The sequence below is a fragment of the Narcine bancroftii genome, chromosome 3 (genome assembly GCF_036971445.1).
Source record: "Narcine bancroftii isolate sNarBan1 chromosome 3, sNarBan1.hap1, whole genome shotgun sequence".
Taxonomy (NCBI): domain Eukaryota; kingdom Metazoa; phylum Chordata; class Chondrichthyes; order Torpediniformes; family Narcinidae; genus Narcine; species Narcine bancroftii.
Window position 1 is genome coordinate 347514001 of NC_091471.1, and position 25219 is coordinate 347539219.

The 25219-nt window shown below is 40.3% G+C and overlaps 1 protein-coding gene across 3 annotated transcripts in view; it reads right to left on the bottom strand.

The window, feature by feature from the left end:
* The window catches only part of pik3r5 (phosphoinositide-3-kinase, regulatory subunit 5), a 90689-nt gene extending 76651 nt beyond the window's left edge, over positions 1 to 14038 (bottom strand). For 2 of the 3 annotated variants that reach the window (XR_011354803.1, XM_069929588.1), the window contains exon 1: positions 13834 to 14038. The gene's annotated coding sequence lies outside the window, so the exon portion shown is untranslated. Of the gene's footprint in view, positions 1 to 1098; positions 1203 to 13833 lie in introns of all 3 variants that reach the window. The other variant, XM_069929589.1, reaches the window with a different exon arrangement.
* Between the last annotated feature and the right edge of the window lie 11181 nt (positions 14039 to 25219).

Consider the following 25219-nt stretch of genomic DNA (forward strand, 5'->3'; position numbering starts at 1 on the left):
CCCTTCTTTACAAAATATGAGTGTTAATATTTAAATGAGATCTTCTCCTCAAGATCTCAGTATATTATTAGAGACTTTAAAGTAATAGGCACCTGTTGTGGGTCTCTTGTCCCATTCTTACCTTTCTTTTCTTCTTTTGTAGGGGAATGGGGTGGTATATGAGGGTTGGGGGGAGGTCTTATTTTTCTTTTTCTTTTATATACCACATGTATTTGTATTGTCTTGAATTATCTTTAATTAGGTGTTTCATGGTGTGGTTTTAAACTAAAGTATATATTTTTTTAAATGTGCAGAATTAAAGACAACGTTGAAGTTGTCTGAGTTGCACTGCTACTGATGCATCCATAACTTGCTCTGAAAACTACCAATGTAATGCGTGAAATGCAAGAGGAATCTGAACTTTGAATGATATAGGTTCCTTTCAGAAAACAGATTAGGAAATAACACATTAACAGCGTGCATTAAAATCAGCTTGTGTTCCCCAAATAACACTGGACGCTTCTGGGGGTATTTGATGGGTGTTGGACTGCTGATCACGAAAATCACCTTAAAATGTTCCTATCACATACCATTTGTGTTAGATATAACATATTTTTGTGATATTTTAAGTCTACTAGTATATTTCCCCACAAAGCAAGGTGTTTTGGTCAGTCTGAGCATGTCTGGCCATGCAGGTACTATGCAAATGTTGTCTTAGGCCTGGGCATGCTTAGTCAGGATAGATGCAGACAGGCTATAAAAGCAACCCACATATTTACAAGTGCTGTGCATTACACTGATTATAGATTGAATGCACGCTGATGCACAGGTCCTTCAGGCAATAGCAAAGTGAGTATACTTAACAATACCATTTATTGCCTTCAGGAAGATTCAATAACAGCAGAAATGTCTCATCAATGTCTCATTAATGTGATACCTCCTTATTACACTTGTGGCAAGTATCTGCTTCAGGCTCAAAGGTCTACGAGTTCTACTTCAGTTGTAAAATTGATGAGCTCCTCCCATTTTTTTTGTCCAACATATGTGGTGAACCCAAGAGCTTGACTCCCAGTTACATTATGTGATTAAACATTCCAAATTCAACAAAAGTTAATTTACTGTTTCTCCAACTTCCTGGGCGACAGAGCAAATCTGAGAATATTCTTGTGTTCATCTTGAAATCGCTGTCATATTCACCAAGTTTCTTTCAGGAAACAAACCTTCTGGGGAAAAAAAATTGTTGTCCAATGTAATAAATAGAGGAAATCCATATAACCTGCTTTCGAAAGATGTTCTAGTTTTGTGTATGGTGATTATATTCTTTTTTGGCAAACCATTTTTTAATTTTTGGTTAATATGGTGCACTATTATATTTTGAAGTAGTCGTCACTCTTTTTGGCAATGGCTCAACATCAGCTGAGTACATAGAGACTATATTTTTGTTTCAATGACCTGGGGTGGTCCACCATAGCCTCCAGTCTATTGCATGCTGACTCAGAGGTAGGAACATTACTACCTAGCTGAAGGCTCACTCCTGCCTTTTACTTTAACAGAATAAGAGGCCATGTAAATGAAGAACATTCCTGGCATGCTTCTCTGGCCACTGTTTCAGTAGAAACATTGGTTAGAGAAATTTCAGACAAATATATTTACTCTGTATGAATAAATATTACTGACAGGAGTCCCACGTTTGGACAATTCAATTCCTAAAATAATATTAACGGGTGGATTATGCTGTAGTTACTCACTAATCTCTTCTTTCCTAAGGGATAAGACATGGATTTTATAATCAGAGAATTTTAGCATTAAACAGGGGTCTACCCTGTCAGTCCTGATTTGAATATTGCAAGGTAAATTAGCAACAATATTGTTTGATTTTTCAAAGGGACTGATAGATAAGTGGGTGGGTCAGCCACTTCAATAAGACAGATAAATTCTGTGATAATTCCCTAGCAAAAATTAGTGAAGAAGGCAATTTATTAGTGGAAACAATGAACATCTAATTTCACAAGGGAAACCACCTTCTTTGTGACCCTTGTAATGAACATCTGATGAACGGTAAGTATCATATATGCAGATTTCAGATTTATTGTCAGAGTATGTACATACAACCTGAGATTAATTTTCCTGTGGGCCAGGCAGAATGACCATTTATTGATAATAAAACTCAAGTCAGATTTTCTAGTCCATTTTTAATGTTAAATTTACATGGATCCTACTTTTGAAGGGATGAAATTCAAAATACCACAGTAGCTGAAGTCCAAATGATCTCTAAATGAATAAAGAACAAAAGCACCATGAATTAAAACAGTGGTTCTCAACTGTTTTCTTTCCACTCACATACCAATTTAAGTATTCCCTATGCTATAGGTGCTCTGTGATTAGTAAGGGATGGTTTAAGGTGGTGTGTGGGTAGAAAGAAAAACTTTGAAAACCACTGTTTTAATCGTACCTAATTGATTCGTTATGTTTCATAACGTCAAAGGAAATGGGCCAATGAATTTTTCTCAAAATATTTCAGTAACAATCGAGTCTAGAACAGTGATTCTCAACCTTCCCACCCACATACCTCCCTAAGCAATGCCTTACTAATCACAGAGCACCGATGGCATAGGGATTATTTCAAGTGGCATGTGAGTGGAAAGAAAAAGGCCGAGAACCACTGAATTAAAGTAATAATGCAAAGTCTGCAGATCAAAACACACACCCTAGCAAGTGACAAAAGCCATAAGAGTAAAACATGAAAGTTTACAGACACTCCGTGACTGAAGTAAAAATACAAAGGGTTGGGGGGGATGAGGGAGTGAGAAGAAAGGGGAACTCAAGGAGGGTCGAGCAGAGAGAGATGCGAGGGGATAGGGAAGGTCAAAGAATAGTGGTGTGGGGGAATGAGCCTGTGGGATTCAGTAGCAATGTCAACCTTGCAGAAACAGAGATGGGAACTGGTGAGGAAGTCAGTGTGGATGCTGGTACGGCTGCGGACAGGATCAAGGTAGGTATCTGCGTCATCAGAGGCTCCGTCTCTGGGTGGCTGGGATCAGATGGAAAATCCCCGTTAAAGGGATTGGGCATCTGGGGCCAAGGTGAGAGACTAGGGTCGACTTTTACATGAGATAAATGGATAATTCCATATTTTCTGGGCCCAAAAAAAGTCAACTTTCACAGGAGATGAACTTTTGATCCACATTTTTAAGTCTCACTCAACAAACACTATCTTCTCTTAACGGGAAGACATTCAGGTAAAAAAACTAATTTAGACATACGGCACAGTAACAGGCAAATTCGGCCTGACAAGCCCATGCCACCCAATTTACATCCCATCACCCTACAACCCCGGTACGTTTTTGAAGGGTGGGAAGAAACCGAAGCCCTCGGAGAAAACCCACACAGACACGGGGAGAACGCACAAACTCCTTCCAGACAGCGGGGGATTCGAACTCAAGTCCCAAGTGGCTAACCATTTCGGCAACAAAATGATATAATTTGATATCTCTTTGCACAAAAGGAGTGTTTTGAATTGTGCGGGCTCAGTGAAACTTTCGACATCACCTGATCTCAACCATGGTCGGAGACCAGCTGACTTTGACTGTGCCCTGTCGCACTTCATTACCACTGCACGAATTTCACATGTAGCAGAAAAGCTTGATAGATCAACCAAATGTTTATTCCGCAATCATCGTGAAACTGCAGCAGCCGGCGAGGAAACCTGCAGGGTCTGGAAAGACGTATGAAATGGGTTGACAAATGTTCCTTGTTGCAAGATCAAATTGTGCAGAGAACCCAATTACCATTTAGCCTGTCCAGTGATTGCAAGAGCAGTATGAGTGAAAGAATGCAGGTGTATAACAGGTTTTATAGAGATAGGATTTTACACCATGGAAACAGGCCCTTCTGCCAATTTATCTCCGTCAACCAAGCTAGTTCCACTTGCCGACAATGGACCCGTAACCCTGGAACCCTTTCCTACCCAGGTACCTGCTTAAATATCTTTTAAATATTGCACGTGCCCAGCTCTACCACTTCCTCTGGCAGAAAGAATCATTTTCCAGAAATCTGAATCAGTCACTTTTCTTACTTGTACCAATGGTTCTGCCCGGAATAAGCCTTTCCACTCTTTGCACCATTTATCTAATGCAGTGGTTCCCAACCTTTTACTTTCCACTCACATACCCCTTTAAATAGTCCCTATGCCATAAGTGTTCTGTGATTAATAAGGGATTGCTTAAGGTGGTCTGTGGGTGGAAAGAAAAAGGTTGAAAACCCCTGTTTTAATCATTTCAAATGGACTCATTATGTGCACGGTTTCAGAACTCCAAAGGAAATGGGCCAATGACAATTTTTCTCAAGCAAAATATTTCAGTAATAATTGGGTCGAGAGCAGTGATTCTCAACCTTCCCTTCCCACTCACATCCCTCCTTAAGCAATCCCTTACTAATCACAGAACACTGATGGCATAGGGAATACTTAAAGTGGTATGTGAGTGGAAAGTAAAAGGTTGGGAACCACTGCATTAGATAAATGGTGCAAAGAGTGGAAAGGCTTATTCCGGGCAGAACCATTGGTACAAGTAAGAAAAGTGACTGATTCAGATTTCTGGAAAATGATTCTTTCTGCCAGAGGAAGTGGTAGAGCTGGGCACGTGCAATATTTAAAAGATATTTAAGCAGGTACCTGGGTAGGAAAGGGTGCCAGGGTTACGGGTCCATTGTCGGCAAGTGGAACTAGCTTGGTTGACGGAGATAAATTGGCAGAAGGGCCTGTTTCCATGGTGTAAAATCCTATCTCTATAAAACCTGTTATACACCTGCATTCTTTCACTCATACTGCTCTTGCAATCACTGGACAGGCTAAATGGTAATTGGGTTCTCTGCACAATTTGATCTTGCAACAAGGAACATTTGTCAACCCATTTCATACGTCTTTCCAGACCCTGCAGGTTTCCTCGCCGGCTGCTGCAGTTTCACGATGATTGCGGAATAAACATTTGGTTGATCTATCAAGCTTTTCTGCTACATGTGAAATTCGTGCAGTGGTAATGAAGTGCGACAGGGCACAGTCAGAGTCAGCTGGTCTCCGACCATGGTTGAGATCAGGTGATGTCGAAAGTTTCACTGAGCCCGCACAATGTATCTAAAATGGATTATCTCTTGGCTAAAGAAGGGGAAATTGAACCAGAATGTGGAGGAGGCAGCTCAATATTATGTTGTACATCAATAAAGTGAGTCATTGTCAGGGTTTATTGATCATTATGAGTGTCCATGAGTATTCACAATGAAGAACATCTGTTCATTTGCAAAGAGACAGTAAGTTTTTTCTTTCATTTAATTTTTGTTAATTGATGGGCAGTGTTCATAAGATAAAAGCAAACAGCAAAACTTCGACAAATCACGAAATATATGGCCAGGTCTTTGTAAAGGGCTATATAGACACATCAGAACATGATGCCCCACCATCACTGTGTTGCATCGCATCATGTAACAGAAACAGTGACCGATCCATTATCGTCATCTGTTAAATCCTATTTCTTTTGTGAACTTGCTGATTCCAACATTGCAACACATTGTCTTGTCCCTAATGTTTTGAAGAGTAAATATCACTGATCCAATGACCAAGAAGGTGCCTGAGAAGGTTTCTCAGGCTCTACTTTCTCAGGCGCCTGAGAAAATGTGGCTTGTCCCTACGGTCTCTGACTTACAGATACACCAAAGAAAGGATCCTCTGTCCAAACTGCAGAGAGAAACATAGCTCAGACCACCATGTAAATCACCCTCCCTTCCATTAACTTCATCTATACTCCACTGTCTCAGCAAAGCTGCCAACTTATTAAAAGACCCATTCCACTCATCAACCTTCCCTTTTCCATTGGGCAGAAGATATACAAATCTCCAATACAAGGACAATTTCTTTCCAACTGTGATTTGGATCTCTGCCAAAGAAAATGTCCTTGCACTGTTTTTAACTATAATTTTCTCCATAACCTGCACAATATCTTTGTACTTTTCCCTACACTATTTGAATAATTGCAATAATACTTGCTGCACTGTTTATTTTTTTTAATTCAGAAATACAGCATGGTAGCAGGCTCTTCTGGCCTACAAGCTGGCACTGCCCAAATACAGCGATGTGACCAACTAACCCCATATGACTCTGGAACATGGGAAGAAACCTGCGCAGACACAGGGAGAATGTTAAAAACCCCTTAGAAACAGCAAAAGTTTTGAATCCAGGCTGCTGAGCATGCAATGGTGGTGCATTAACCAGCTAACTACTCAGACAAATTTGTTGACTTGCCTGGACCACATGCAGAATAAAATGAGACCACATTATAACACTAATGTTGGGGTCCATAAAATCTCATCACAATAAAAGTGGGGTCGCACTAACTCGGGGTTTTACTCTATTTCCCTGTTTAATTTACATACCTACATCTTTTCCATTTCTCCTTTATTTGGAACATTCCAGTCATTCTGCATGCATTTTAAATCAATCTGGGAGCCCGATGGACATCAGGCTCCCGGCAGGAGCGAGGCCTTCTCACGCCAGGAGGCTGTTGACTTGCTCATGCTTACAGCTCGACGACCCTGCTTGTGCCGGCAGCCTGCAAACCCGCTCATGGTGGCAACCCGATGTCCCCACTCCTGCCAGCAGCCCAACATCCCTGCTCCTGCCAGGAGCCCAATGCCAGAGTCCAATGACTCCAAATTCACGTTAAATCGGTGCATGGAAATATGGGGGTTTCCACTGTAAACCTTTTTTCATCGTATCTTGGTGCATGTGATAATAAATCAATTCCAATAAAGATCAGAAAGAGTGGAGAGAAGACATGGGTCGGTGGGCAGGCTATATGACTACATTTAATATAAGATTTTACACAATAAATTATGTATGTGTCACCAGTATAAGCAAGATAAACCGAAAGAGATGTAATGATTATATATCATTGGGCCACAACAACAGAAAATTAAAATTAAAAAAAAATTGGTTGGAAAATTCAACCAAAAGCAGAAAATTCTGGAAACACAGCATGTTAAGCAGTATTTATGGAGAGAGAGAAATTGAGCTAATATTTCAGATCAAAGGCCCTTTATTGGGCCCTGTCTGACAAAGGGGCGAAGTATTAACACAAATGGCACTGAACCGGTTGAGCTTTCCTGATATTTTCATTTTTTATTTAACATTTCCAGCGTTTTTTTTTAATATTCATCTCCTGGCCCAGAAAAATCCAAATTTGGATGAAAACAGCTTGTTTGATCCAAGACAACAAGATGAATCATCACCTAATTTATGATGTTAAATTGCCTTGGTAACAAACTTCTCCATTTGAACAGTGAAGAACCAATGGACTCCTGCCAATTGAAAAGGGGAAGTGACCCTTGCTCCAAGAGGAAGTTTGAAATTACTTCCTTTTTCAAGGATATGACATATTCTAAAAACACATACACTTTTGCTTTTAATTATTTTGGTTATTAAAATTTGGCTCAATAAGTAAGATCTTAAAGTTAATTCATTTGTAATAAATCCATTTGCTTCAGGTTTGATGGCCTTAAATAATCATGAACATAAATGCAGAAGCTAATTTTGCATAACTATCACATTTAGAAGCTATCACTTGTAGCTAGAAGTAACGTCTGATGTACTAATCCCAATTCCAGATTCAATGCATGTCTATATGACATGATATATTCAAGATATTTAAAATACCAGAAACGAAACGATACCCCCTTCTTCCAGCAGCAAACACCAAAATAAATATGTACCTTTTTTTCCAGGGTGTGGACATCACTGGAAAAGCTAAACAGGTGATTTGTCCACCCCTAATTGCTTGTTAAAGAGGTAGCAAGCCATCTTCTTGAACTCCTGCAATCCCCCTGGAAAAGGTACCATCAGAATGGTGGGAAAGAGTTCCAAGAGTTGGGCCTAGTGGCACTGAAGGAATAGTGATTTATATACAAGTTTGTTTGGTGTATAGCTTGGAGGGGAGTCTGCAGGTGGTGATGTTACCATATACTTGCTGCCTTGTTCTGCTTGATGATAGAGGTCAAAAGATGCCGTTGTAATAGTTTAGAAGCGTAATAGTGGTGCATTTTGTAGATGTGTATAACTTTCACAGGATAAATTGTTGATGTGATTCCATGGTGAAGCGTAGAGTGTGGGTGAGGAAGAACAGCTTCACATAAAATTGGAAGGTATGTTACTGGTTGATCAAGCTAGTAAATTGGGAAAATAAAGGAAGAGTGGCTGGTTTAACATGATGAGATGCTGCATCATTTGCATTGAAGTATGAACTATGATTTCCTTGTTACATTGTTCCACGTGTGGATATAACCACTGATAATTTTACACAGACCAACAAAAATGTTTCACGTCGATGAAGCTTCCTCAAAGCCCTGTTAATATGGAGTCATAGGGCATGGAACTGTCCAAGTTGGCATTCTGGTCAAGTCCCATTTGCTTGCATTTAGTCCATATCATTCTAAATCCTTCCTATCTATACATCTGCCCAAATGCCTTTTGACCATTGCAACTGTGCCTGCATCTGTAGCTTCATTTGGCAGCTCGGTCCTGACACAGATGTCCCTCTTAGAGAAAAAGTTGCCTCAGGTCCTTCTTAAATTTCTGCCCTCTCACCTTAAACCTATGGGCTTAGTTTTAGAATCATCCAGCAGCTATGTCCAAGAATGTGAATCACACAGTGGCTGCCTACGAATTCAGTTTGATAGCTCAGCAACAATAATTCCTGTTATCCTTGAGGATTCACCAAGCAACGTGTACATTCTAGCTCAGCGACTAAGTCATCCACAATTCACAATCGTTATTATCTGATCACGTTTCCAGAGGACCCATCGAGTATAATCGCTTTAGCAACTTCTGCGGCAGAGACGTTGTTGCGTGGAAATTCTACAGCCAGGAATAAATTGTGACATCTTGACTGATCACATAAAGCTGGTCTCGAACCTGTGACAATGTTTTGTCTGAATTCACCTTGTTGGGTAACACAATGGAGCAAGACAAAGAATCTTTTCATAGAGTTTTTCCAGGATTTTCTGCTTTTATTTCAGATTTCCAGCATCTGAGTTTTAAAAAAAATTTGTAATACAGCAAGAACTCACCCACTTCTCTGGCAATCTATTCCCATACAGACTGATAGAATTTTGAGCATCAGGAAAGAGAAAAAGCTTGCTCAGTCATGGCATCTTTTAGGATATCTTACAAACAATGACAATTAGGCCCAGGGAGACATGGGATCAAATTATGTGCTATTTGTCACTTCAATATACAGTATTTGGCCCCACAAAGAAGAAGACTTCTTGTCGTGTGTTCTAATCTAGTTATGAGATTTAACTACTCCAAGAAATCTACCTGAATCTCAATAAGAAGCAATGCTGGAGAAGGTTATAATTCTCATTGTAATATGACATACGCCACTACAGGTTCACGACCACGGCTACATTTGCAATTCATCTAATCAATAAGGTCATCACAACCTTGAATTTCTATTCAGCCAAGTCATTTCAAGCTGAAAGCAGAGGCATCTTCACAGCGTCAGCAAGGTCACAAATCACGACTCTATTTAACAGTCCCCATTCACTAGTTCCAAGACTATTTATCATCTTACCAACAATAATGGGCTTTCATCCTTTGTCCAGTACCATGAACTGGTCACGAGATAGATTTCAGCCATCTCCCAAACCTTGCTGCAGTCCACCATTCTCATTGTTGATGGTCAAATAAAAAGCTGACAAGGAATCTCCTCTGCAGCAAGGCCGCAAGGAATTATAGAAAATCCCACCTGTGGAAATGTTACATACAACCCATCTCAGCTCAGTAGCAATCTTTAGGAATACTTAAGCAAATTCCACAGCAGGGTGTCGTTCAGTACATCACTCACTGGATGCTCTGTAAGTGTTGGGTCGACATGGTTGGCGAAGCGGTTAGCGCAACGCCATTACAGCGTCACAGCTCGAGACCAGGGTTTGAATCCCACGCTGTCTGTAAGGAGTTGGTACATTCTCCCTGCTTCTGCGTGGGGTTTCCCTGTGGCCTCCACTTACCTCCCACCGTTCGAAACATACCAGGGGTTGTAGGTTAATTGGGTGTAATTGGGACAGCATCGTTTTGTGGGCCAAAATGGCTGCATATCTAAATTTTTTTTTAAAAAGCATTTAATAAGTGTCTCTTGCAATAAATTTGTCATACAAGGAGAAGAACTGCTTCAGGCAATAGATGTAAAAAAAAATCATTCACTCCAAAAAGGAGAGATCTGATGACCACAAAATGCAGCGACACCAATCTGAGGCAGTAACCCACCAGAAGCTCATGGACTATAGCTCGAATCAGAACCATTCCACCCATAGATCACTGAAGAGACACCACCTCTTCTGGGAAAGATCTTCCATTAAATGAGCATCACGACACATGCTGAAGCAAGAACTACCACAGGGCAGCAGTGGGTGCTATCCAAATGGAACAGATAAGTGGGTAATTCTAACTTTGTGGAATAGCGTAAAATTAATCAAGATGGCGGCACTGACCCTTCCATAGAATTGGGTTCATCATTCTACCTGATTTGTAAGTAGCAGAATAGAAGAAATATTTATTGTCATTGAAGGTGGAGGAGATAACAGAGCTCAGTCAAAATGGCACCAGTCTGAACTTCAGTCAAAGAGGTGGGTTCGCTCGAGTTCAGAACAATGAGTGGAGATCTTATAGAAACATATAGGATTTTGAAGGGTATGGATAGGATAGATGTAGGAAGGTTTTTTGAGCTGGCCGGGGAAACTAAAATGAGAGGACACAGTCTCAAGATTCGGGGGAGTAGATTTAGGACAGAGATGAGGAAAAATAGTTTTTCCCAGAGAGTAGTGAATGTTTGGAATTCTCTAACCAGGGAAGTGGTTGAGGCTGCCTCATTAAACATATTTCAAATTCGGTTAGATAAATTTTTACATGATAGAGGAATTAGGGGATATGGGGAGAAGGCAGGTAGGTGGAGTTAGGTCATAAATTAGATCAGCCATGATCATATTGAATGGCGGAGCAGGCTCGATGGGCCATTTTTGGCCTACTCCTGTTCTTACTTCCTATGTTCCTATGATTGTGAAAGAATTTCTCCAGCAATATTTGAATAGACTTTGCCACAAGACTTGCACCACCAGGTTCAGGAACAGCTGGTCCCCCTCAACCATCAGATTCCTCAACGACAAACTCAATCGGGACTCATTACTTCTGCACTTTATTGATTTTCTTTTCTCTGTATTGTACAGTCAGTTTGTTTATCTGTTCACAGTTCCTTGTTTGTTTACGTGTTTACACTGTGTACAGTTTTTTTTTGCACTCCCAATTAGTGGTAATTCTGCCGTGCTCTCAGGAGAAAAGAATCTCAGGGTTGTATGTGATGCTCTGACAATAAATTTGAAATCTAAAGAGGTTTTTAAAATGCCATTAATTTCTTAAATGCATTATGAATTATTTTCATCACACCACTTTTGATCCCCCAAACAAAAATCCAACCGCACTTCAATCCTTTCTCAACTTTGTGCATTTTTTAAATTCACATCGTGTGTAAAATATGAGTCAACAAGCCTGACCTTAATGATTACACTGCATAGCAAATAAAACAAATCTAAGCAATTCAAATAGTCTCTGGACACAGTTAGTGCACGCAAAGCTTTTCACTTCATAACACTGTCCACGCCACTGTTGTTAATATAATTTTCATGTTTTATTCTGGCGTATCTGATAATAATCTACCTGGCAAATCTCGTAACATAATTATCAGATTTGATAAAGACCTCAGATTGTATTTTCCACTTCTTCAGTACAATTTCATTGGAAGATTTAGCCTTGCTTTTAAAATTGTCAGAAAAATAATTAACCCCACTGAAGCATCAAAGAAATAATCTCAGTTGACCGCAACAGTTATCACTTCCAAGAGTTCAACCTAATTACCTCTAGTTCAGTGGTTCTCAAACTTTTTCTTTCCACTCACATCCCTGTGCCACGAGTGCTCTGTGATTAGTAAGGGATTGCTTACTAGTGGGATGTGAGTGGGAAGGGAAGGTTGAGAGTCACTGCTCTCGACCCAATTGTTACTGAAGTATTTTGCTTGAGAAAAATTGTCATTGGCCCATTTCCCTTGGAGCTATGAAACCATGCACATAACGAGTGGTTTTCCAACTTTTTCTTTCCACTCACAGACCACCTTAAGCAGTAACATAGCCACACATTTTTGTTTAAAATTCCACAAAAATGCCTTTTGACAGGCATAAAAAATATAGGCATTCAATTAAAGGAGCCAAGGCATTAAGATTTTGCTCCATCCTCAAAGCATAAATCATCAAATCTATGATGATTTGCTTTTTTTTAAACATATGGAAAAACATAATTAACGACATTCTCTGTTGGGCCATGAAGTGTTTTTAGGATATTGCTCTGCCAAATTATGCTTGACATTTTTGATTCAATTATTGCCAGTTTTACGCTGGGGATTCGTGACATGGATACAACTGCATTCATGTAAACACAGCTGCTTCAGCTCTGGCCCATTTTCCCCAATTCCAAGGCCAAGTCAGATTTTAATGAAGACAGTCTCACTTAACCGAATCATTTACCATCAACTATTCTCACTCCTGTGTAGTAAACTGTGTAGAGCGCGTCGAAAGAGCCAAAGACTTGTTGATCCAAACCAAGGCTTTTATTAACTAAAAGACTGGAGCGTATCAAATGTAGATCAACCAGTCCAGAATGACCTGGTTTGGCTAGGAGCAATCCTTTAAGACCTGCCAGTAGGTGTGGCTACACTCTCAGCCAATCACAGTCATCCTACACTATAATCTGTACATATACACACTGGTGATAGAATCTGTACTATCACATTTTATGTAGTGCACGTCGAAAGAACCAAAGACTTATTGATCCAAACCAAGGCTTTTATTAACTAAAAGACTGGAGCATATCACAAGTAGGTCGACCAGTCCAGAATGACCTGGTCTGGCTAGGAGCAATCCTTTAAGACCTGCCAGTAGTTGTGGCTACACTCTCAGCCAATCACAGTCATCCTACACTACCATCTGTACATAGACACATTGGTGATAGAATCTGTACTATCACAGACTGATTAATTGCAAAAGTATTATGCTAACTACTTAGGTTCTCGCAGTACATGTTGTCTGAGTGTAAACACAATGCTGGAGAAACACAGCAAGTCAAACAGGGTACTTTATATAGCAAAGATAAAGATGCGTAACTAATGTTTTGGGACTGAGCCCTTCATCAAGGTATCTGATGCATGGTTGGCTGAGCATGGTTAGTATTGTTGGGTGCAGAGTATCTAAAATTATATTTCAACTATTATATTTTTTTTAAAAAGACTCGTGTCTTAAATTCACACTACACTGAAAACTTTGTGGTCACAGTGCATGGTTAGACATCAAAGCACAAATATTTGGTGCAGGAGTAGACCATTTGCCCATTCAAACCTGCGCTGTCATTATTGCTTCAACTACACCTCAATACCAGATTCCCACTCTTTCATGCCTACCTCCTCCTTAAATATGTTCAGCAATTATGATCAAGAACTCCACAGGCTCACCCCTCTGGGAAAGTAATTTCTCCTTATTTCAGCCTTCAATCTCATGTCCAATATCTGCACCCCCTCATTCTTGTTAGGAGAAACATCTCAAATAAGACATGCTGTTGTTTGATAGCCAGTTGAACTTTACAGAAATCTGCATTGAGTCGAATAATCTCAGAGATTTGCTTCATATTATTTTAATGGACAGAAATGACCCAGGAATATACTGAAGCAGCTCATAGTGACATGCAAATGTGAACAACCAAGTTTCCAAACTTACCTGAAGTTTTCAAGACATCTGGAGACTTTCCATTCCCACTCGGATCATTTCCTCTAATTCTTTTTTTGTCTGCAGTACAGCTTCACACCCATGTTTAGACCCAATGAGCTGGAGTTTAACCACATCCTTGATGAAGAAGATATTGAGTAAAAGAAATGTGCTGGTACAATTTAAGATCCACGGTCTGTCATTTGTCTGATATGTTTGCAGTTAAAACAAACAGGAACTGAGAAAATATATAGCCTCGTGAACAGGAAATAGGAGGTGGAGACTAGAAACTAAAGCAGGAGGAGGTGTGGAGTTTATCACTATAATCCAATCATACAGTTGTTTTTCATTATTATTTCTTATTTGCCGTGGATCTATTTTACCATTTGATGATTACGTTACATAGAGTACAGGTGATAAATTCTGGTGAAATCAAGCTTGTGTTTAAATATTTTCTTTACATTTCAATGTCTTTTTTTAAATTAAACCTGAATCATTCAGAAGAGCTCCTGATAAATTACTAAATCAGAAGTCAAAGATTTATTCTAAATAAATTACAATGGGCTGGCATGTTAGCACTCTATTACAGCACCAGGAACCCAGGTTTGAATCCAGTGCTGCCTATAGGAGTTTGTGTGTCCGTGTGGGTTTCCTATGTGTGCTCTATTTCCTCTGACCCTCCAAGAACATAAAGAGGCTGTGGGTTCATTGGTGTATTGGACTGAAAGGGCCTGTTACCATGCTGCATGTCTAAATTTAAAGAGAAGCGCAAATCCTCTACATTCATGGTGAACCTATCCTTGTGGATACTGGGACAGAATATTCAACTGAGATCTGACAACGAATGAATTTGCATCTTTTCAATATGTAACTTCCCTTGTTACCACCCAGTTCGTGACCATTAATCTAAAAGCATGTATTGTGGCTAGCTGAGCCAATTCAGACTCCTAGAAAGTCCAATCCCAGCAAAGATGGTAGGTTAGTGATACAGATATGCATCTACAATAATCTTGCAGTTTCCTGGTTATCAATGCGAAGGTTAGTTGTTCTTAGTGTTACTTCTCAAACCAGCATCCACAGAAGACGCAATTCAAAAGGGGTAAATTTTAACTCTATATGTATTGCTATTAACAATATAATGTCTTAACACTATTAACCCAATATAATTATCTACAGCAAGTATACAGAAATCATATCTTTATAAACAGTGTGTATGTGAAAGACCCAGACTACTACAGTCTATGCCCAATATTCAAAAAGGAAAAGTCCCCCAAAACCCCAGGCCAGTCAAATAAATCAGTCCAAAAACAGCCTACAGAATTCAGTCTCAAAGTTCAAAGTCCTTTTAATCCCTTTTTTTTCCCATTTTCTAAAGGAAAGGTTGTCTATTGTAAAAGGGAGTAGCTTATTTTGCGTCAATATTAGTTTTGGTATTTGATAATTTATTTTATTTCTTTCTACATGAATCTTCTTCCATATATTGAGGAGATGGTGTAATACTGGAGAAGTTCTATGTTGTACCAATTTAAAAAGAAAGGGGAACAACAATTCATGCAATCTGGACATGTGAGAGAGTAGAAAAATTTTGGGATGATCTCAATCAGATATTAAACAAAATAACAGAAAACAATATACCAAAGAATCCAGAGATCTTTCTCCTAAGTAACATAAAAAATAAAGAATTTGGAATTGACTTGGAAGATGCACAAAAAAGATTTGTCAAGATAGCCCTAGCCGTAGCAAAAAAATGTATTATGTCAACCTGGAAATTGGAAGATAATTTGAAAATACAACAATGGTATATAGAAATGAATAAATGTATTCCATTAGAAAAAATAACATATAGTTTAAGAAATAATATTGAAATATTCGAACAAGTATGGGAGCCTTACATTAAATACAATAGCGAAAACCTACCGGGAACAAACATTACCTAAGTTGATGGAAGGAGAAGAAAAGAAAAGAATGGACTCAGTAGAATTTCTGGTGTATTTTTGTTGAATGACAACATTGTCTGACTGAATTAATGCAACCTAGATTGTATACCTAAAATGGATGAGAGATGGATGAGAGGGGGGGGTGGGGGGGTGGCTTGGGAGGAGGGAGGGGGGGGGAGAAAAATTCACTGTAAATGTGTGGAAAAGAAAAAGTGTATATCATGGCTATTGTGATTTACGGTGTGAAAAATAAAAAATTTAATTTAAAAAAAAAGTTCAAAGTCCAAGTTCAGTTCTTTAACTGATAACAAAGGACATTGTATTGAACGTTGGAGAGAAACGACTGATGTGTTGCAGTAAACTTATGAACCCTCACTTTTGAGGCATGTGCATTTCATATAGCTGTCCAGCTGCCCTGTGCCACTCCAACTGCCATTCTGCAGCTCCAACGGCCACTCTCTGCTCACAGCTGGATTCTCCCTTTGTTCTCAAAAGTTCCAAGCAATTGGTGAGTCAGCTCTACCACGTCGCAAAGAGTTCTTCGCAGAAATCCATCCTTTATAATGACAGTCCACAGTCCAAAAGGCCAGTCCATGGTCCATAAGATGAGTTATGTTATTCTAAAATATGTTCGTAATTGAATGGAATTGCAGTTAGCCTAGTGAAAATTGAGCTCACATTGCTGGTTTCTTCATTCCGAAGGTTTGACCGCCTCCTTGCTCTGTTCGTGAACTGTCCGGTGTTTTACAGGTTGCGTAAAGAGAAATAGCTCACTCTTCCAGCAGCCAGAAGGGACCCTCTGAAGTGCCAGTTGATGAAGTAGACAAAGATGATGTGGTCAAACAATAATTATGGCTTTTATTAGGAGAAACTCATGGTACAATAATGAAAGATAATAGGTGCATATACAGTTATATCCAAGGGGAGTGTCCTGAACAGTAGAGCTAATGCTCAGCCAACGTTAGTACAGCAAGCCTCGGCAGAGGGGAGGCAGGCAGCTGGGCAGACATTCACCACACCCTCCAAGACTCAAATGCTTCCTAACTGGAAAGGACAGTGCTTCTCCTTATGGGGACGTGGGTCACTCCTCTGCCCATGGCAATGAAAGTTTTCCCATCCATATGTCTTGGACTTTTTGCCTTTAGCTTCATTGCCTCAGGATACACTAGTTATTCTGTCCCACTTCCCAATCAGGAGTAATGTCCTCGAGGAGGAAGAGGTCAATGCTGATACTTGGATGAATGGGCAGCTTCTCAGACATAGCCACAATAAAAGCTCACATTTCACACTGGGATAGCATTGCCACTGGAGGTCTAGTTAAGCTGGTGTGCCAGCTCCCCAGAGGGAAAGATCATGTCCAAATACTGCCTTTGGAGACTTCGATGAAAACTATAAGAAGTTATGTTGGAAGGCACATTTACTGCATTGACTACAACCACAAGTCTGTTAGAATCTAGCAGTCATGTATTCCTCTAGTTAACCAGAAGACGTTCTGTGGAACTGGCAGCATATCCGACCCAATCAGGAAATGGTGAGCACCTTAATGTGACCACAGTTCTGAATCCACTGCAGCAGGTTTCTGCTTCCCATCAGATATTGATGGAGTCCCACCCCATGTCAGCATGCTTCTGCAGACTAAATCCTTTCCAGTTCTTGCTTTTGCTGTGGCCATCCAGAAGAATACGGCTGTTCTTCTGAAGCAGAGAAATGCTGCTCTCAGAGAGAAGACTGGCAAGATCGAGGCAATGGTTGGATCTTTTTTGTGATGGCCACAGTTTACACCAGAACACAGACCTTTGAGAGGTCTTCCCAGGGCAGTGCCAGTGGCATCATGGAACTAGAAAGCATTGTCCTCTCTTAGCATCTCATCACCGTTTCTCCATCATTGCCCTTGTGTATGCTCTGTAGCTGCTCAGCCCAGTACAATCTAGTTGCTGATTGAGTCATTAGGGACTACAGCTGCTTTTTGCAATGCATGAGACATCTGGTTGGAGTCACAGTTCAGTGTGGAAGTAAGGGTCTGCTTTACTAAAGCCCCTTTCACACTTGCAAGTGATCCCGGGAATTAACGGCCAATTGGCCTTTGAAGTGTCTAGTATGAAAACAAAATCAGCGCAACACCAGCCTCAGATGACGGCCTCGATCCCTAGTACAATCCCCAGTGTCTGCAGACGCCGGCGTTGTAATCATGCAAGTGTGAAACGGGCAATTGCACTGTGGGATGAAATGACCCAAGTTTTTTGCACAAGTGCAGGAATGTGAAGGAAGAAAAGATTAAAATGAAGGTATAAACTTTGCCGTGGAAAAGTCACAGCAGGGGGAGAGAGAGAGAGGAGAGAAATAAATAACAATAGCGGACAATTTTTAAGCACCCTGGGAAAGTTGGTAGTGACTTCCCAGAATGCTGTGCTGCAGAGAAACCCCTCCATGAATGCTCTGTGCATGCAGCTGGGTATACAGCCCTCCCATTGGCACACAGCATTCTTCGAGGGTAGGTCTGCCATCACTTTTTCCCACAGTATTTATAAATTGTATGCAATAGTTTTACTAACTTTCCCACTCTGTATACATTATTCATTATAGCGCTACCAACTTCCTCATCCCGTTTAAAAATTATCTGCTATTGCTATTTATTGCTAGCACTTTCCCACGGTCCCTTCTAAAGGTTTATATAGGTCGGCACAACAACAACAGGGGCTGAAGGGGTCATACTGTGCTGAACATAAAGCTTAATTAAGTTAGAATTAGGCATGATTAATTTTGTTCAAATTATAAGATCATAATACATTGATCAGGATTTAGGGCAGGTCCACCATCACTCAATGTGTCATGACATCATCGGTAGAAGGTAGAATAGTCCTAACCCCGGGGATGGCTCCTTGCAAGTGTGCAAGCATTCAGGGTCTCAGTTAGGAGTGGTCAAGTGTGAAAAGCCAAACCCCCATTCCTATCCGAGGACACTAAATGGCCAATTTAATGGGATGCAAGTGTGAAAGGGGCTTAAGTAAGGGTGTGCCTTGCAGCTTTGCAAAAGGAATACAGAGTTGCAAATATTCAGAGAAGTCGAGCCAGTAAATTACCATCAGCCTGGAGTTTCCCCAGAGGAGCTGACGTACAAGAGCAATGCCTGAGGAAAGGGGAGCTCGGTTAAGTGATTGATTCACAAAAAATGATGCAATTTGGAGAGGAATAGTGTGTAGCTTAATGCTGATAGGGTAATGCTTGTCACATGAGAGAATACTGCTTTTTTGATTGGTTAAGTCAGATTGCAGCGGGGTATACAAACACATAAATTTCTATATTTGGAGAGCTCTTTGATCCTCTACGGAGGCGAAGGACCTTCCACATGCCTGCGTAATGAATAAAGGGAATTGACTAAAAGAAAAGTCTGAGCCCTCCATTCCTCAAGGAGAGAAAACTGCTGAGTGGGACCTCACCCCAAAACCCGGATCGAGGATTGACATCGATGTTCCACACCAGGAATTCTTCATCCCAATAACAAGTTGTAAAGCTGTCATTTACAGACAGTACAAGATTGTGATTTTCACATTTGTTTTGGCAGAATTGGTCAAAAATTTAACCTCATTGATATATTCTCAAGCCTAACCATACCAGTGAAACTAGCAGATGTAATATAAAGTTGGCGCTTCATGTGATTTGTATAGATTCAGCTTTAACTTCAAATGTTAAATGCTATAAAATCTTGAGTCCTCACTCCCTGAACCACGGAAGCATCGTCCTTCCGAATCCACGTCAGCTAATCGTATCTGCTCATCTTTGCATTGCCTGTGCCCTTTTTAATCAGGATCTCCAAACTTGGGTCTTTGAGCAGATCTTCAAACATCCAGAGATAAATTATCTTTTCTGTTATTCTTGGTTCTCAATTGATCTTGGTCCTCAAGGAATAAATTCTCTCACAGGTACATTCAAAATTATTTTATCAATTCTAAAATGACTTAAAAAAAAGAAACAAAACTTGTCTGATTTATGTTGTTCATCCTCCTGTTTCAGTGGTGAGAAAAATGCCTCAGTTACATTTAGGATTCAGTCAACTGCAGCACTAGTTTATCCTGGAACACCACAAATACAAGAAAACATTTTTTTCTTCCAAATTTGTTTCATGTTGAATGAGTAGAACACAATGTTCTGGATTCCTTCAAATAGAAACACAATCATATGGCTTACCAATTCTTTTTCATTAATATGTTATTTAACGATGCCAACATCTGCAAACCATTTTATCAGGAAGTTTATGTTCAATCCCATATGTTGAGGGAAAAAGGTACCCTGAACAAACCTAATGGGCAGAAACAGGAATAGTGAGAATTAAAATTAAAAAAAACAGGAAGCTACGTGAAACCAGAAAGCCTTTGCAACTGTTTTGTGCATTTCTGAACTTCTGCTACCTATTTGAAAACATAAAATAGCACAAAGTTAAAAAGAGACAACACAGAGCACAATGGACTGGTTCTGAAAATTTCTACAGACTTTAAGGCACTCTGATGGATATTACTTTTCCATATGTAAAATCTTTGGACTGGAACTTATCGATGTTAAGTTGTTTAATTCAAACAGACACTACAGTAACAGGCCATTTGTCCGTGCCGCCCAGTTTGCACCCAATTAACCTACACCCCCAGTGTGTTTCAAAAGGTGGGAGGAAACCAGGGCCCCTGGAGAAAACCCACAGAGACTCAGGGAGAACCTACAAATTCCTTACAGACAGCGCGGGATTCAAACCCTGGGCCTGATCGTTGGTACTTGTAAAGGCATTGCGCTAACCGCTATGGCAACTGTTCTGCCCAAATGTTGGTTCTTTTAGCAGTTCTTTACAAAATATTTGATTATGTATCCTGGTCTATGCTACAGAGTGCCTTCTGTGGAATGGGTGCCTATCTGGAAGGATGGTACCTATGGCCTAATTTCCTATGAGGAGGTGGAGAGTGAGGTGCCATCAAGAACAATTTTAGTCATTCTAATAAAAATATTTTAACAGTATTGTGGAGATTCAAGATTTCTTTATTGTCATGTAATAGTACAGAATGTGTAAAGGCAAAGATTCAACTTTAGTGTTCCCTGGAACCCCTTACAATAAAAGAGAAGTAATAGTGTCACTGAGGGACCCCTGCAGCCACACAGAACCCTTTTCGATCCATTGGCAACTCAAGCCCCAGATCCAAACCTCCAACACAATCAAGTCCCTTTGAGAGCCTTTCCTCCCCTCAGCACCCTCTAGAATTCTAGCTCCAATAAGCCAGTCTTCAGCAGCACGCAGCCTGTGCATGTCCCCTCAACCGCAAGTTGCCCACAGCCGCTAAGCCCCTCACTGCCTTGGACACCGGCCTATAGGGTTGTCTCCTCTGCCTCTCCTTCTCAACATGGTTCCGTTATCCCCATTTCTAGTGTCCTGTGCATCTTTTAACAAGCCGTTGAAAGCCTTTATATGGAGTTGTCTGCTGTGGGATGTGGGTTTCCGAGCAGCGCTGTGTCTCCACTCTCCTTGGTCCACGCCAGTGCTGCCATTACAGTAACTCTGGCAGCACTGATCCTTGAATTTTAGATCCGACAATGGTGAAAGATACTGCATTTTCAACCGAAAATTCGGAGAATAATTTGATTTGGTGGTGGTGTTCCCATCTGACTGCTTTCTTTGCATTTTAACAAGGAAAAAAAGATCATGGGCACTAGTTAGGAATAACTTAAGAGCTGAGCCAAATAGTCCTTCCTGTTTTGTAAAGGGTGAGCTAATTTCATTGAAAATGGTGGCATTTCTCGAACTGAGTGATCCCAAAGGGGTAGGCAGAAAGAAAACTTGACCCATAACACAGAGCAACAAAGATTTTGTTTCTTCTACATACTTGGATGTATTTTATGGATTTTGGACTGATGACCACAAAAATCACCTTAACATTTTCACCTTTTTAAAGATATAACCTATTTTTGTGATTTCCTGTCATATTTTACTTCTACTTTAAGCAGACAAAACCATGAAATGCAACATGTCATTGAAAATTCATTTTCTGCATTTGCACTTGGACGTCTTCCCTGCTGATCTTGGTGCAGTCAGCGATGAACATGGTGAAAGGTTTCACCAGGGCATTGCAACCATCGAAAAGTGGTATCGGGGCAACTGGAATCCATCACTGCTGGGTGGATATTGTTGGATACTGACACGAGAGGCATCAGATGCTGAGTACAAATAAAAATCAGCGGCAAAACATTTTTAGGTCAGTTGAACTAGCATGGTAGCATCAGTATGCTATTAAACATGCTAAATTCAATAAAACATTAATTTAACATTTCTCCAACTTCCTACGTGATACAGCAAATCTGAAATTATCTTTGTGTTTGGCTTGAAGTCGTCTATCATAATCCACAATTTTTCCCCCCAGAAAGCTAAGCTTTTGAAAAAAAAATATTGTCCAGTGTAATTGCTTTCCAACAACTGTTTCTAATTGACATGCTGTATTTATGTCATGGAAGCAGAAAATCAGCTTTGATGGGGGCCAACAGTAAATGTGAATAGCCTACCCATGAAGAGCGGCCAATTTGGTAAGATTGAACAAAAGGTTCACCAGAGCTGTCATCTTGCGTAAGAAGTGTATCATTAAGATCCATCTTAAGCAGGGGTGTCAAACTCAAATTCACCGAGGGCCAAAATTAAAAACTTGGACTAAGTCAAGGGCCGAACTAAATATTTATTGAAAATTTTCAACATCTGCATGTTTTCTCTCAACATATGTAATGTTAAACTTTTTCTTATTAAAATAAATGTTTAATAATAGTTTTGGTTAAACTCTTTCCATAAGAAGCATTAACAAATAAGAAATAAAATATTCAATAAATAATATTTCTCTCTAGCCTTTAAGCCAAGGATCGCACGTTGCCGAGAAGCATGCCAGGGAGCGGAGGTCTGCAGGGAGCCCTCCCCAGCCCAGCCAGCAAACCCGAGCGGCATCCCCCCCCGCCCCCTCTCCCTCCCCCGCCCCCGCCTCCGCCTGCCGCAACCACCGCCAACCACCCAAGGAGTCCCCGCTGGTCTCGCCATCTCACCGGGAATACCGTGAGAGCGGTGGAACTCGTCCGCGACCTCCACCCCAGTGGAAAGTCCGATGCCCAGCAGCACCCACCCACAGATGAATCTCAAGGAGACATTGGAGCTAGGCGGCGGGTCCGTTGGAGCTAGGCGGCGGGTCCGTTGTAGCTAGGCGGTGGGTCCGTTGTATCGGCGCCGCTGTGAATATCTAATTAACTTTCCCGTTAACTATATCGGTGTCCTGCTGTGCCTGCTGTGGAAGTGTTAAAAACTACTATGGTGGTGCCTGATGCTGTGCATGTGCTATACTGGCGCGGCGGACAGCGGGCCACTCTAATATATATTTAATATGATCTTGCGGGCCAAATATAATTATATCGCGGGCCAAATTTGGCCCGCGGGCCAGAGTTTAACATGTGTGATCTTAAGCAAATAGAAATTGGGACTGAAAGTAAATTAAACTTGTGCTTGATTTACAACAATTATAAACTTTCAAGAAGATCCTCTGGACAATTTATGCTCTCCACCCACCTAGAAAATAAGGCTTTTGGCAATCCTGATCAACAGCAGTACTGCCAAGAGCTAAAAAAAAAATGTCAATCACTCTGAACACATGAAAATAAAATATATAAATCTACATTGATTTTCCAAACTAATTTGCTCAACTAGTCATTTATGTGGCTAATAAACAAACAGAAATCAATTTATTGATTTCCTGATGTGATTTTCATTTCTAAAGAGTGGCAGCGCCAAAGCAGAATAACTGTTGCAAATTAATACCATGAAATTGACTGCAGATAGAAATATACTTACCTAGAATAATAGAGCACTTATAACATGAAGAGAAAGACAAATGGTGATTCATTTAATGAGTCCACTTGGGGCAATAATCCAAAATGTAGAAAGGTGAATGAGCTGACAAGCATCTGGCAAGGTGGAGCAGATGAGTGGGCCCCACACACACAATGTCCAAATGGCTTTGGCAATATTTATCTAACTCAAAGAGTAAAGGCAAATTGGGTTATTCGGAGAAACAGTAATTCTCCATAACAATAACAGGTTTATTGTCATGTACGTTGTCCAGTGTGCATGTGATTTAAAAAAGGCAACAATACATATTTTAAATTAAAAAGAGATAATAAATACAGTGGATAGCTGTTGGATCTAGACGTGCTCGTCTTCAAGGTTCTGTACCTTCTCCCCAAAGGTAGCAGTGAGAAAAAGTTGTGATACAGTTAAATATAATTCTGTAAAATATCTAGGATGTGAGAATGATGAGATGTTGAGATTGTCCTCTCAATTTAATAAATTTGAAATTAGGCATACAGCATGAAAACAGACCCTTTCACCCCAAATACACTTGACTGATCTATACCCCCAGTACATTTTTGAAGGGTGGGAGGAAACCAGAGCACCCAGAGGAAACCCACGCAGATATGGGGAGAATGTGCAAGCTCCTTACAGACAGCGTGGGATCCAAAACCGGGTCCCTGGCACTGTAACAGTGTTGTGGCAACCCCTATAATAAATTCTAGGAATGCAGTCAGAGATCAGCAGAGGTGCTGCGGGAGAAACATATTCCAACTTGATTCAGATCAATATAAAAGTCTGAGAAAACATTAAAAAAAACTGGTGTATTAAAAGAAGGAATATGATGTAATTTGTGGGAACCTGGTCTCAGATATAATACAAATGGTCAAATTATTAAATGAACTTCAAATTCTAAGTTTGTCATCCATCCTTGGTTCTTTTGGTTTTTATGTTGTGCACCTAAATTATCCATTGAAGCCCAAAATATAGGAAGTTGCTGGTAATGATACGCTGTGGTACATCACTCGGACAACAGGTGGCCTAGAGACACGGCACCCGGCCTAATGACATCCAACCACCGGTGGGCCTAGAGGGCCCATGGTATAAAGCCAAGATCCGGGACATGTGGTCCCTTTCTCTCTCTCCGGGATCACTGCTGCAAGCATCTAGCAGCCAACTATCTTTTTGTGAGTGGAATAAAGCTGTGTTGCCCCAAACTGCATTGTGCTTGTGTTTTCCTTTGGTGCAGCCTGCCACAGCTGAAAATGTATCGAGGGAGGGACATTACCTGATGTAATTGAACAACACTAAGTAAAATGAGTTAATTACCACAAGGATATTTTTTCTGATATATTTGATCCTGATAAATAAAAATACATTTTTACCTTTGCTACGTCAAGGACACTGTTTGACCAGCTGAGCTCCTCCAGCATTTTGTGTTTTTACTTCCATCAAGGTGTCTACAGATTTTCATGATGAAACCTGTTTAGATTTCACATGGAAATAACATGCAAACAAAATAGCAATCGCCTTCATATTTCAAAATATACTCTATTTTAATATATTGAGAATTGAATTAGTAATACAGGTATTGGAATATTGAAATATGATGAAA